Source organism: Polypterus senegalus, chromosome 3 (assembly GCF_016835505.1).
Source record: "Polypterus senegalus isolate Bchr_013 chromosome 3, ASM1683550v1, whole genome shotgun sequence".
Lineage (NCBI taxonomy): Eukaryota > Metazoa > Chordata > Cladistia > Polypteriformes > Polypteridae > Polypterus > Polypterus senegalus.
This window is the reverse complement of record NC_053156.1, coordinates 115,654,918-115,670,285: the sequence shown is the minus strand read 5'-3', so window position 1 is coordinate 115,670,285 and position 15,368 is coordinate 115,654,918. Positions and strand designations below refer to the sequence as shown.

The 15,368-nt window shown below is 46.3% G+C and overlaps 1 protein-coding gene across 2 annotated transcripts in view; it reads left to right on the top strand.

Annotated features, from left to right (window-relative positions):
• Positions 1–2,552: 2,552 nt before the first annotated feature.
• LOC120525496 (nuclear receptor coactivator 7-like) overlaps positions 2,553–15,368 on the top strand; it is a 179,874-nt gene continuing 167,058 nt past the window's right edge. Inside the window, exons 1-2 of one of the 2 annotated variants that reach the window (XM_039747842.1) lie at positions 2,553–2,881; positions 7,315–7,438. The gene's annotated coding sequence lies outside the window, so the exon portion shown is untranslated. The remainder of the gene's footprint in view (positions 2,882–7,314; positions 7,439–15,368) is intronic. The other variant, XM_039747841.1, reaches the window with a different exon arrangement.

Here is a 15,368-nt window from a genome sequence, read left to right as displayed (position 1 = left end):
CTGCAAGCCTAGAAATTGTCAGAGTTTCTGATGTGAATGAGAAAATGAGGTATATATGGAGTTTTATCACTTATTTGGTAGATGTAAATTATTTTTGAACAACATGAGAAAAAAGCAAAGGTACTACATGATGTTTCCCCTGTCTATTGTACCTTCAACGTTTAACATCTGAGTGCTGTCTTTTTGGAAATCATTAAGCCATTTTATCTTTGGACCTTTTTCCATACTAAGCCACATAGAGATACCTGGTTAGAAAGAACTCGAGCCTGAGACAAGACACTTGCTTTTGTTCCTGTTGTACCAGAGAATCTTTGATGATGTTGATGTGGTGACATCACAACTGTGTTTTTTATTAATTAAATGAGCATTAAAAGCTGATCCAAGTGTTTTTTTTTCCAATTTGTGCATTTTGACCTCTGGTGGTGTCAGTTTTGAAGTTGTGTGCGACTGTTTCTAGGGTGGTATTATTAAACAATTCTAACTTTCAGGGATGTTGTGCCCCCCAACCCCGCAAAATATAGTAAGGAGTAAACTTTTTCATGATATTTACAGTATTCTACAAATCTGTCCCCCAAACAGACCTTGCCTAGAGCAATAAGAACTTTGTTTTAAAATTTCTATCAGAATTTTAGGATTGTGTGTATTGGAGAGGTCTCTAGATAGTTTTGAGTGAAAGGTGGAAACCAATCCTGGAAACGGGGCTTCAGGCCATCACAGTGCACACTTAACTCATACTAGGCAAGTTTAATGTTAACAGATTAACTTATCTTGCATTCTTTAGGCTATGAGAGGAAACCAGAGGGTCAGGAGTTATCACTTACATGTTTGCCTTTAAACTTAGCATTTATCCATATATTCCCTGAACCAAGACATGTTTTCTTTTCCTTACAAATTTATCCAGAATATGGTGATAGGGTGCCAGTATCTATCTTGGAGGCTTTTGGTGGAGAATGTCAAGGAAGTTCCATACAAGCTACTAACCACCTTCAAGTAGCACACACATATACACAATCAATAGCTGCAGTCACTCACACCAAGAAAACTATCTTTGTTTCTACAATTTGCGGTGAACCAGAGGACTCTGAGCAAATCAAACAGAACGGGTCAGGAATTCTTATGCAGTACTAATGGATTCTGCAGACACAGCCCTAAAAACTGTGTCACCTTGCTGCTGCTGCTGTCCTGAAACAAATGCATTATCATTTTAGGGCCTCAAAAAATGTGTTGCCAGGCCTGCAGGCATCAAGCGCAACAAGATAAGGACCGAACTTGGATGTGCAAAAGTCCATCGTTTAGCACATTCACATCTTGGACAGCCACGGAAAAGTGATCATACTAGCATCAAGACATTATCTGTCCAGTGTTCACAGGGCTGTGTTACCAGCATCATAGGCTCCCCGGCAAAGTAGTACGCTGGGGCCCCTGTTTTAATAGCAAAACAGAAACATACATAGGCATCAAAAACATTGTGGGCCCAAGGCCAGCACCACCATTAAGACGAATTAGGTATTCGCCTAGGTTGCAGATCAAAAGGGGGGTTAGCTAACAATCAGACCACTAATATCTACTTTGATTGAAAAATACTTTATTTTCAAGCAAGTACGGCTTGTGTAGGTCGAGTTTCAAAGTACTGTACATTTAAATGTCGAATCACACAAAGTCACCCTCTTACTAACATCATTGTGAGTGAGGGTTGGAGGACATTTGCTATTGCATTCCTTCTTTGTGAGAGAAGCACACACAGGGCAGCCTCTTCTTGATTGAGTTTTCTTTAAGTCCCATCCACATTATGTTCCGGTCTAGGGCACAAAATAACCTAGCACTGGCACTGCGTGGGCCCCTATGCTACCATTGTGCAAATATGTTAAGAGGTCTTCAGTCTCCCAGTACAGCACATCAGAGTCTAAACTGCAGCAAGATCAGAACATAATCTAAAGAAAACTCAATCAAGAAGAGGCTGCCCAGTGTGTGCGTGCTTCTCTCAGAAAGAAGAAATGCAAAGGCAAATGTCCTCCAACCCTCACTCACAATGATGTTAGTATGAGGGTGACTTCGCCTGATTCGTCATTTTGAACGTACAGCACTTTAATACTCGAGCTACACAAGCCGTACTTGCTTGCAAATAAAGTGTTTTTCAATAATATTAGAGATCGCATTTTTAAAAACGTTAGTAATTTTATCCTATTTTGCTAAAAATTTAATTAGCATTAGTAAAACGCGTCATCATTAAGCATGTTGTTAACGGAGCTATATGAAGTAAACATGGATGATTTGTATACACATTTGTATTGTACAGGTAAGTAAACGTTAACTGCCAATATAACCGAAAGACGACAGCGAGCCTGCCTGCCTGCTCCTCTTCGACCAGACCAGTCGATTTGTTGCTCCAACAATGAACAATATTTTCCCGCTGTTTCCGGCATTTGTGTTTGTTTTCTTACAAACATGCTGAACCAGCTGAATGATCAGACACGTTTTTTTTTTTTTGCTGATTTACAGTGTAACGGGTAAGGCGTTCACGTCACGATGGCCTGGGAGGAGCTACGCGAAGGGTGGGCGCTTTCAGAAAAAGCAAGGCTTAAATAAAATACACCAGATAGCATCACAGTACTGGGTGGATATTTACTGACCCATGGTGGAGTACGGTTCTGTTAATCTCTTCTAGATGCGTTTCCTTGGTCTTTAAGGACTTGGTGAATGTTGGACTGCCAGTGCATATGCGGACTTTGCCCGGCGAGTTCGGGCTTCGTCGCCAATTCTGGGTTTGTGGTTTCAGGATGAGAGTAGACACCAGTGGAGCTGTGTGTTATGATCTGTGGAAGAACGTGAACGGTGACCTAATATGAGACACGGAAGAACAGCGTCGTCTCCACAGCTGCAGGTAGGTGTACATTTTATATTTCCGCCATGCATACTGTCCGTCGCTGCTAATATTCGTGCCTTTAGGGAGCTTCTTTTGTCGCACCGCTCGCTGAGCTCAACTTGCGTGTGTTCAGCAATGGGAGAGGCCAGCGCTAGGAGAAGACAGTGCAAACGGGGCCAAAAACAGAGTCGATTGCGTCTCCCCGGGCTGAACTAACAACCCATCCTCAACGGTTGACTTTCGCTTGAACGTGCCACCGTGCTTTAGTCAGGTGCCAGCTTACCTTACAGCGCCCATAATTGTTCGATTAAAGCGACGCGATATGTTATCCTGTGTTGTGTGTGTTTCGTATTCCACACCGTGGATGTTGCTCGTGTGCCTCCAAGAGGGGTTTACGGATTCGGATTTTGAGTTAATAGAAAATCGATACATTGCGCGGCCACATCGCCTCACAAGGTGACTGTGTATACACAGTTGTGCTGTTCAGAGCAGCAGCTTATGTAACACTAGGGGTTGAACTCACTCTCTCCGCCTCCACTTCCTTCTCTTCATTTCACTTTTTGAACGGTAAACCTGCCACTGACTTTTTTCGCGTCGGTGGACGAAACAGCTGGCCCGTCTTGCTTTCAGCACTCAACGTGAATAAACTGGCCTGGGATTCACCCGCGTAGAAGTGCTGTGTTTCACCCCCAGACATTCTTAGCATCTTTAATTTATTTAGAAAATGGATTTGCTATGCATTACTTGATATTGATCCCTCAAAACCTTTTATAATGACATGCGGAAAACAATTCTACAGATCCTTGAAAATTGCGTATAGGCAAGAAAAGCAAAATAACGGTTTCCACAGGTGTTTACACCTCCTTTAAGCAAGACTATCCGCTGTCAGTCAGTTAATACACTTCAGGGTGAGGTGGCAGACGAAGGTCCAAATGGGCAGCAAGGGAGGAATCAACCGAGGACAGAACGCCAGTCTGAGAGTCTCCAGTCAGCCTGCCCAGTACGGATAATGTGAGGGGTACGGCATGAAAAAGACGCTCTTAATAATTCTGGGTATTTAATGGCATTTTATGGTTCTTATCTGGGTTGTTCCTCGTACCTTTGCTTGACAAAGCACCATTTCGTTCTTGGAAGGGTTCTTTGCATATTAAGTTGGTACTTTGTGCGTTGAACAACTTCCTAATAAGTAGAAAAAACTGAAATCTTTCATCTGTAGTAGGCTACCTAGCAGGGCACTAAAAGTTTAAGAAAACCTGGACTTAGCCTGTAATCAAGAGCCCTTTTCAAATTATAACTAGTGACATTTTACAAACCTGTTGCCATTTATTTATGGTTATTTACTGTTTGGAGCCTGTGATGGATCTTAAAAATAAAAATTCTTTCTGGAACCTTGATGTGAACCAAAAACGGTTCTGCAGTGGCAGGAGTGTCTAACTCCAACCGTGCAGGGCTGCATATTTTCCTTTTAACAATTTTCTTAATTACTGACTATGTTTTGTTGCTAATTAACTTCTTTTGCCTTCATTTTAATTGATTTCCAGTTTAAGACGCAGACCCCATAATGGTTTTCTTTATTAGCAGTCAAACAATGTAATGAGATACAAAACAAGCCAACACATGACCAGCTAACCCGTGTCAATCATACAATATTTGACAATAAAGAAAAGTGTAGGTCTCAGTAATGTTGATCTGCTCAGGTCCACAAAACATTTTGATGGTCCTCTTAGAAAAAAGAAAATCAACAGTTTTGGAAATGTTAGGTGTGGCAGAATGAGAGCACCAGCATACCGTGAAGTTAAATAACGGGTTTGGCTTCTAATTAAGAAACTGGTTGGAATGAAATTTTGGAGTTTAAGGCCATGACTTAGCTGGTCATCTGTTGGCTCACTTCACATCTCATTTGTGTGTGACTGCCATTTAAGAAAAAAAGAAGCAATTCAGAGGATTGAATCTTAAAAGACAAGGTAATTATAAAAGGGAAAATATGTCAATTAACATCAGAAATTGGCCAGTTACTAAGAAAATGGCAAGAAGGAAAATCTGCAGCAATTGCCGCCCTCCTGGAGTGGAGCTGGACACCCCTGTCCTATGGCACTGCTCTGAAGAATCACTCTTGTACATTTTTTTTAAAAGTGGAGGGTGGTCAGGAAAAGCCCACAGAGAGGATGTGAAAGCGTAACATACATAATAACAGGGTGATGATTTGAACCTAGGGGTCTGGACTTGTAAGACAGCAGTTTTAACACCTAGTCCCCCAAAAAAACAAAGACCATAAGGAAGCAAATCATTTATTTTCTGGCCTTGCTTATTCTGGTCGAGAAAATTTGTTTTTTGGTATTTATTTTTTATGAAGTTAGGAGTAAATATAAAGGTGTATATTCCTCACGTAATACTCATTTTGATAGAAAAATTATTGGACAAGTTTCGAATGCTGTCATCTCAGTAAGTACATGCATTTTTACTTTGTGTTGAAATAGGAATAGTTCTGCAAAATTAAATAAAATCATTCACATCGTAAGGAGGGCTTTGAGGTGCAAATGTACACACTTTTCTGAACCATTTCCAAAATGGATGTGGAGTCAAAAATGGCACTCATGGTAATTTTATTATATTTTTATTTGTTGGAACTGCTGCACCCTTATGTACCGTTTCGCTCTCTCAGGTCATCAGACCAGATGCTTTTACGTGTTGTTAAGGCATGATGCAAACTCTGAGGTGATTGGGCTTTTGCAGTTGCAGCCCCAAAACTCTGGAACGATTTGCCATTGCACGTTAGGCAGGCTCCTTCAATATCTGTCATTAAATGTTATTTAAAAACACACTTTTACTCTCTGGCTTCTAATTCAGTATGATATGTTGGCAATCTGTATACTTTTTATTATGAATCTCTTCAGCTCTTATGTGTTTATATGTTTCTGTTTCATTTACCCTTTGGTATTGTGTGTCTGATATGTTGGGTTTTTATTGTACAGAACTTTGGTCAGCCTTGATGTTGTTTTTAAAGTGCTTTATAAATAAATAAATAAATAAATTTTTGTTAAGAGCTTTCTTAATAGGGTGCAATATAGATTTTTATGACTTATTCTTATATGCGACTTTTCACCAGAAAATAAACTGATCTAAATCAGTCAATAAATAAACAGTGAAAACAGTTAATTTAACCTCAATGAGTGATAGTACTTAATCAGGATGCATTTAATCTTTATGTTCGACATAGCCCTACTCATCACGTGTCCTAAAGCAAGTCATATTAATTGTATGTGTCTCTATTAAGTTGTTTTGGATACAGGAGTTAGATAAATATACAAGAATAATTTTGTAGACTTGCACATCATGAATTATTTCATGTTTTTGCACTGTGAACCATTCTTTCTGAGTCAAGTCAAGTTGGGGACCATTCACTGGTACAGTGTATTGCCGCTCCTACCACACGACGAAACAACTCGGAATACCGGTTGGCAACCCACCAGGCAGACACGTGGTCCAGTCCCACCCTCCGGAAATGATCCTCTGTCTGCTGCAGCCAGGTGTTACGTGGGCAATCCCTTGGCCTGGTCTAGCCACTCGGGTCCCCAACAATGAGGATCTTACAAGCTGGGTCACCCTCAGGGAATCTTGCCAAATGACCGTAGTGCCTTAACTGAAGCTCCCTCACAATGCAGGTAATGTGCCTCATTCGGGACTTTTATTCTTTTTGAGTAAGATAAACATATTGCATCAACATGTGAAACTGTGATGCTTGCCGTTCTAGGGGGTGAAAGAGCAGATGACACTTCCTTTGTTAATGGGTAGCTTTGTGCTCAACTTCTGGTAGAGTCTGGCAGAGGTATCTTAACTTTGATGTTTCACTGCCTTATTGACCAGAAGATCACTCATTTGAACAGCTGCTGTAAGTGATTTGCAACTTAAAGAAAAGAAGCAAATGTTCAGTTAGTTGGTTACTTCTTTCCCAAGGAATTTGGCACATTTATTACATGTAGAAGCTTTATTTCATTACAGTATGTGCATTATTTTTTTATTACAATGTTGACTCAGAAAAGCTTAAGAAATATAGAGTCATTCTTAAGAAAGGATTATTAATGCTTTACTAATCCCTTTATTATTATTTTTTAAATAGAAAAGTCCCTTATGTATATTAATATGGCCAACTTTGAAACTGTTGATCATTTTCTTTGACACATCTCTAACATCTATATAATAAATGCTAATGTCTGTGTTTCCATCCCTTGATTGGTCAGTTTGACTTTGGTCTGATTGGTTAGTTTCTCTGTGGTTGCTGAGTCAAGCATGATCAAGACAGGATGCACCTGGGAAGGGAATGGTGGTGGAAGCACACAGGGAAAGGAGTAAGAGGAACACTGAGAGTCATCTTAAAATATGGAAAGTATCTGCAAATAGGTGAATGATGTTTTCACAGTGGGTAATGATGGTCCATCTACCATTGTTGGCAGGTGGCAAGCAATGCACCTTAAAATGACAGAGTCTAAGAAGCAGTCTTCATGGGAGCATGATTGAGGGAGGAAGAGGAAAGAGAGACTGAGACATATGAGGATACCAAGGACAGGAATGCTAAAGGTATATGTAGGGAAAGAGGTATCAAATATTTTTAAATGTATTGTATTACCTATCTTAACCAGGTGATGTAATTAGTTTGCCATTAGCCGCTGCAACCCCCCATGTCCTAAACACTGGTTTCATCTATGCACAATTTTAAGAATTTGGAAATGATTATAATAATAAATATGAACTATATAATATACATCAAGGCTTTGATTGTAAGCAATATCATTTATTGACAACACAGATCTTTCATTTGTTCTTACTTCTACTGTAATGTAAAGACAACTAAAAAAATTACTTTGGCTAAAAATAGGTTCATGAGTAACACCATGTAAAATCAATTGTACTCTTCGTGTATCGTGTATGTTTTCGTGTTTTGAATGTTTTCACATATTATTAAAAAAATCCTATGTAAAAGAATCAAAGAGTATCTCAGTGGTCAGGGCTGTACTCTCACAGATGCATCTCCCTTGTGCTTGACAACTGTTTGCGGAGAGCTTGCGCATTCTCTCAATGTCTGTACGTTGTTCATGTTGTCTTTCCTCATCCCAAAGATGTTCTTGTTTTTTTGTCTATTCTAAATCAGTCTCATATTTGTGAGTGGGTCATGCAATTAGACTACTCTCTTTATTCCTCTCATTTCCGCCAGTTCAATTCTTACCTCAACTCACTCCCAGCTTGTGACTTAATATGTCCATGGGATCAAGGCAGCTTTAAATATTTGAATTACTTTCAGGAGTCAAGAGTGGTACTAATATTGCAACTGATATTTCAGGCTAGAGATTCCTTTTAGTTGTTCACTGGTGTTATAGTATGCCTGAGCTATCTCTGTGTCTCTAGGGTAACATTTTAAAGATGCCATCTCTCTCTTTCTCAGGGTGGAGTGATAGCCCTGACTTCACCCTGACTACCCAGAGGGCGGCTGATGGAACGGTCCTTACAGATGACACTGCAGTTGTGACCTGCTGAGCTGGCTACTTTGAGCAGCTGTTTAAAGCTTATTCTCTGGCAAGGACGTTGGATGTCTCTGGGTTCATGGTTCTTGAGGCTGATCCTCTAATTAGCTATGAATCACCCAATCTCACTTAGATTACACAGATGGTGAACCAGCTGAGGGTAGGGAATGCTGCAGGGATCTGTGGTATCTGGGCTGAACTTCTCCAGGCTGGTGGTAAGGCTGTCCTTCTGCCATTGCAAGCAATCTTTGCTTCCATTTGGGAGGATGACATCATCCCAACTGACTGGAAAAAGGGACTTGTCGTCCCTGTCTGGAAAGGGAAGGATCATCTCCTGGATTTCAGCAACTACAGGGGGATAACACTGCTCTCGGTGCTGTGATGGTCCTTACCAGGGTCATCCTCAATAGGATCCGTGATCACTTGCTCACCTACCAGCGACCGGAGCAGTCTGATTTTACGCCTAAGAAGTCTATCATCAACCGCATCCTGCCACTGAGTTTCTTCGCAGCCTTTGTCGAATTTCATAAAGTGTTCGACTCAGTTGATCAAACTGCTCTGTGGGACATCCTGAGACTTCGAGGGATCCCCTTAAGGTTGCTGGATATCATGGCCGGCCTGTACACTGGAACTGTGAGTGCTGAATAGAGTGGTGGCAGAACCTCTGTGTTTTTCCCAGTTGATTCTGGGGTTTGTCAGGGGTGTGTTCTGGCTCCTACTCTGTCCAATGCTTGCATGGACTTGGTGTTGGACCAAGTCGTGGGGTCCAGAAGCTGTGGGGCATCTGTTGGTGAAGAAAGATTCCATGATCTTGACTTTGCCTACAATGCTTTGTGGAGTCAATGGAGGCTCTGATCGGGTTTCTCGAGTGATTGAACAAGGAGTCTGAGTGTCTGGGCTTGCGAGTGTTCTGGATAAAAACCAAGATCCAGGCATTTAATGACCTCTTAGGCACAGCTATGGAGTCCATTCCCGGGCTCCCGGGAATGAAACTGCTGTAATTCCCGGGAAACCAGGAACGGCCAAGCTTACGTATATAGCGTGTAAAAGTGTAAAAATCGATCAAGAAATAAGAGTTATAGTTGAAAATAATTAAGTGGCACGGTTTTTTGGCCCACAGTGTAGTGTTTTTCTGATTGATTCAGTCAACCAGCAGCAGTCGTCAGTCTCCCGGCTCCCACTAAGACTGAGCACAGTGGAATGGGAGGAGTCTGCACTCGGACAGGGCAGATTTCATTGACGTCTGTCAGACAACAGCTTTGAACAGCAACTTGAAATTGCAATGTGTCAGTCTGTTGCATCCGCATTATCTGTGCCAAGAAACTTGCTATCACAGAATGATGACAAGAAACTGGATGCATCAGTAAAAGCTGAAATGGCAGTGTTTCAGAGCAACGCAAGCGCGGGTGTTGTTTAGAACAAGTGTATCAGTATCTGATCATGTAGATTGTGTTGCATTCAAAAAAAATTTTTTTTAAACGTTAGTCTATCATATATCCTCCCTATGGCATTTGCCTTGATTGACATACAGGGCGACCAGTCTGAGAACTCTTTTCTTCTAACACACTGGTCATCCCACATGCACCCATACAATCAGATTGTGATTCAGACTACGAATGCCATGAATGTAATTACCCCGATCTACATGCTGTCAAATAAACGAACCACATGTAGTGGCTTCGCCTCTGACGCTGATGTGCAGTGAGTGTGTGTACGCCTGATGAGCCCAGAATTAGGTTGAAACACGTGTCGCATACTCTTTGCATTATTTGACAGTAAAACTTTGCAACATTCTATGATCTGCTTCTCGCAAGTGAAGAGAGCAGCGTGGCGGATGTTTGCCGACACAAGCGTTACCTGGTAGGTAACCACCCACACAATCAGATTGAGATTCAGACTTTGAATGCCATGAATGTAATTACCCCGATCTACATGCTGTCAAATGAACGAACCACACGCTGCAGCGCAATGTAAAGGACGAAACACGTGTCGCATACTCTTTGCTATATTTGACAGTAAAATTATCCAATATATATATATATATTGTAAAGGACCGAGAGAGACAGTAGCAAGGGTTGGGGTTTTCCGGCCCGTATATTGTACAGCAACAAAAACAGGTCAAAATCATAAACTAAACAGTTCATATGCGACGCCGACGCCTGGCGCCGCGCCATTTTATTGGGGAGGAGCCGGAAGTGGAGGAATGTCGGGAAGGACCGCAAGGGAGGATGGGAAGGATGACGTCAGGGCAAGATGGCGGAGGAAGGGCGGAAGTATCGCGACCGCGGTCATCCATGCCTATGGTGCAGGACGGTCTTTTTTCCTATGAGGAAGCAGAGGGAGAAAGTTAATACCCCACCATTCCCTGGCGGCGCAGTGGTTTCCCAGGTGCTGTCGAATCAATCCGCTGCCTCCTACTGCGCGGCGTGACACGATCCCCCTTAGCCCAGGACCGCCAGGTCGGGCGGACCTAACCGAGAGGTCGTGAATACGAGAGAGGGCATCGGCATTGGCCTGAAGGGTGCCCCGCCGATAAGTGACAGTGAACTATACGGCTGTAAGTCCAGGAACCACCTGGTGACCCGCTGGATTCGACTCTTTGTGCAGGGACATCCACTGAAGTGCAGCGGATCAGTCACCAGAGCGAACTCGCACCCAGCAGGTAGTACGGAGGTGGGTCACTGCCCACTTAATGGCCAAGGCCTCCTCTCCACTGCCGCGCACCGGTCCCCGTCCATCAGTTTCCGCTAAGGTACATCACAGGGTGCTCGACACCATCGACGCTTTGGCTCAGCACGGCACCCAGGCCTGTGTCCGCGCCGGTCTGGAGAATAAACGGAGCCCAAAATCGGGCGTCCGTAACACAGGTGCCGACGTTAGGGCCTTCTTTAGGTCACTGAACGCTGTTCTGCTTTGTCGGTCCACACCACGTATAGGGAGCCTTTTGTCAGGTCAGTCAAGGGTGCTGCTCTTCGAGAAACGGGAACAAACCGGCGGTAGTAACCCGCAAGCCCCAAGAAAGCCTGCACCTGTTTCTTGGTACTCGGACGGGCCATTCTAAGATGTCTTTAACTTTGGAGCTCTGTGGCCGCACCTGTCCTTGTCCCACGAGGTAGCCTAAATATTTGGCCTCCTTTAATCCAAAAACACTTCCGGGGTTTATGCGGAGGCCGGCTTTAGCCAGTGTTCGGAGGACAGCTGCGACCTGCAGTAGATGCTCCTCCCAGGTGCCGGAATAGATGACAACGCCATCCAGGTAGGCGGCACTATAGGACTGGTGAGGGCCAGCACTCTATCTACCAGACGCTGAAGGTCGCCGGGCCCGTGCAGCCCAAATGGGAGGACCTTGTACTGCCAGTGCCCGCTAGGGGTGCTAAAGGCCGCTTTCTCCTTTGCGGATGCCGCTAAAGGAATTTGCCAATACCCTTTGTCATGTCAAGGGTAGTCAGATATCGAGCCGCACTCCAGCCGCCAAGGAGGTCGCCAATGCGGGGCATGGGGTAGGCATCGAACTTGGAGATCTGATTCAGACGCCTAAAGTCATTACAGAACCTCCAGGAGCCGCCTGGCTTGGAGACGAGGACAATAGGGCTGGACCAGGGACTATGGCTCTCTTCAATTATGTCCATGTCCAACATACGCTTCACCTCCAGTTCGACCTCTGCGCTGCTTTGCCTCCGGAGTCGGTAGGGCCTCTCCCGGACGATTACCCCGGCCCGTGACTATATCGCGGCTCAATCAGCGGTCCGCCGGGTGACTCGCCACTACCTCGGGATGGCTCGGAGTGTTTGGGCTAACTCCTGCCGCTGCTTGGGGTCAGCTCTTCACGAGGTTAAGGGCAGTTGTGCTTGTAAAAGGGAGAGTGACCTACGGAGCTGGGAGCTCCTCTCTATCTCCAGGGCTTTAACAGGTTGACATGATAGATCCTCTCACCGGTCGACGTTGGGCTGTTTTACCAAATAGTCGACGAGTCCTTTCTCTCCTTAACCTCGTAAGGCCCTTGCCAGTGAGCGAGCAGCTTCGAAAGTGGGAGGTCGGACGAGCACCATAACTCGTCCCCGGCGGAACTCCCTGAGGACGGAGTTGCGGTTGTAACACCGGCCTGCGCTGCTTGCGCACGCAGTCGCGTGCTCTTTTAGGAGGGGCCTGATCTTTGTGAGTCGGTCGCGCAGTTGCGCCACGCACTCAAAATATTAGAGGAGGGAAGAGCCTCGCCTCCCAGCCTTCTTTAGGATGTCGAGGATTCCCCGGGTTGTCGCCCGTATAGTAATTCAAAAGGGGAGAAGCCGTAGAGGCCTGGGGTACCTCCCGGTAGGCAAAAGCACGAGCGGGAGGAGCTGGTCCCAGTTCCTGCCGCCGCGCTGACTACCTTGCGGAGCATCTGCTTAAGCGCCTGATTAAATCGCTCACCAACCCGCCAGTTTGCGGGTGATAGACTGACGCTTTCAGGTGCTTTATCTGCAGTAATTTGGCCACCTCCTTGAACGTATCCGAAGTGAAGGGCGCCCTGGTCCGTGAGGACCTCCTTGGGTATGCCCACGCGCGGAAAACAAGTTAACCAGTTCCCGTGCGATGCTTTTAGTATTAGCGAGCGCAGGGGAACCGCCTCTGGGTACCGGGTGGCATAGTCCACCATGACTAGGATATACTTGTGGCCACGGGTTGAGGGCTCCAGGGGTCCCACCAAATCGACCCCTATCCTTTCAAAGGGGATGTCCACGAGGGGAATAGGGACTAGAGGAGCACGGTCCCTCCTAGGAATCTGGCGGTCTGGCACTCGGACAGGATTGACAGAACCCGGACCTCCTCATTGATCCCAGGCCAGTAAAAGCGGAGCTTAATCCTCTCCAGTGTTTTTCGCCCCGAGGTGGGCCTAGGAGGTGAGCATGTGCCAACTCGCATATCTCCGCCGGAAGGTACGCTGAATTAGCAACAACTTCCGACCTCGCGCCTCATGGGTAGCCACCGGTACAACAGATCATTTCAAGGACAAAGAAGGGTTCCCGCGGTGTGGATCCGTCCGCTGTCGAGCTGTTAGGCAGAACAATCGCGTTCCGGGCAAAGCGCAGGGAGTCATCATTCCACTGCTCCCTCTTAAAGGAGGCCGGCGTGGACCGAAATTGATGGTCCAGGCGCCGAGAGGGTCTTGGGGCCTGGGCCCGGGGGAGAGTTCCCTGGCTAGTCCCTTCTCCGGCGGAATCTTCCGGGTCAAGGTCCGTAGCCACGAAAGGTCCCCGAGACACCAGCGCCCATAGGGCCTGCCCTTGTGCACGGCGTGGAGGCCGCGGGAGGGTGCCTTTTCCCCTCATGACAAGATCCAACGAGGCCCCGGAGCGCGTAATGGCTTACCGCTGATTCTTTTAGACCAGTCTTGTCCCAGGATCACTGGGAAGGGGGTCAGGTAACACAGCGACCGCCATTTGATTGGTTCCCCTTCCAGGTAAGATAGCAGTGAGCGGAACGATATGACCTAGTCCCCCCATGTACACAGGTAACCAACAAATGTTGCTTTAACCACTGTTGCGGTAAGACAAACGGCGAGCAACAATGGTAATGTTGCTGCCGGAATCAAACAAAGCCACCACGGCGTGCTCCATTTAGCAACACCACTCCCGATTCGACTCGCCAAGGGATGCGGCGGGTACAATACCTCTCCGCTGATGTCCAGCTGCAGTCCATAGGCTCCGGGCGATGTGATGGGGCAGTTTGGCAGCAGGTGGCCGGTCTCGCCACACTTGAAACAGCGCGGGCGGACCCGCCTCTCTTTGGCTCTGGCTGGCGCTTCTGCAGCGCCGAGGGGCTCGGGGTGGCCGCCCGCCCCTGCCGGTTCCCGCGAGCAGGCTTTTCTGACCCCCCAAGTCGGAGGACCGCCAACTGACGCTCCAGGACGTCGAGGAGGCCCGACATTTTGATAGGCGTGCCCCGACCTGCTGGGCGAGGGAACTGGGCATTGCATTGACCAGGCCTTCACAGGCCACCCGCCGACCACTTTCCGCCCGCCGGGCTCTCTGGCCGTAGCCAGCGCCCATCTTGCCCCAGAACTCAACGCCTGGGCGCGAAGGGCTTTTCGGGTCAAAGACCCAGTTCCGCCATTCGCCGCCTGCTGGCCCGGCTAATGCCGTAGCGGGCCAATATTTCGGGCTTGAGGAGGTCGTAATTAGCGGCCTCCTCCTCAGGGAGTCATAATAGGCCGCAGCTGGTCCCTTTAGGTATGGCGCCAAGATGGACGCCACTGACCGCTGCCACTCGCTCCGGGTGGCCGCCCTCTCAAACATGCCCAGGTAGGCATCGACGTCCTCGAAGGGCCCATCGGTACCATAGGATGAGGCGGCTGCCTGGGCGGGTCTGGTCTCGCCCGTTGGGCTTCCACTAACCTGGCCTCGTGGCCTCCAGCTCCCGGTTGGTAGCGGCTTGCGCTTGCTGCAGGGCCTGGAGCTGGGCGTTCATTCCCTGCAGCACGGTGTTCAGGTCCTGTCCCTCCGTCATTCCGGGATCTCTTATCCTGCCGACTACGCCACTTGTAAAGGACCGAGAGACAGTAGCAAGGGTTGGGGTTTTCCGCCCCGTATATTGTACAGCAACAAAAACAGGTCAAAATCATAAACAAACAGTTCATATGCGCGCGCCGACTCCTGGCGCCATTTTATTGGGGAGGAGCCGGAAGTGGAGGAATGTCGGGAAGGACCGCAAGGGAGGATGGGAAGGATGACGCCAGGGCAAGATGGCGGAGGAAGGGCGGAAGTATCGCACGCGTCATCCATGCCTATGGTGCAGGACGGTCTTTTTCCTATGAGGAAGCAGAGGGAGAAAGTTAATACCCCACCATTCCCTGGCGGTGGTGGTTTCCCAGGTGCTGTCGAATCAATCCATGCCCTCCTACTCAGTAGTGACAATATATATATATATATATATATATATATATATATATATATATATATATATATATATATATATATATATATATATATATATATATATATAGCATTTTT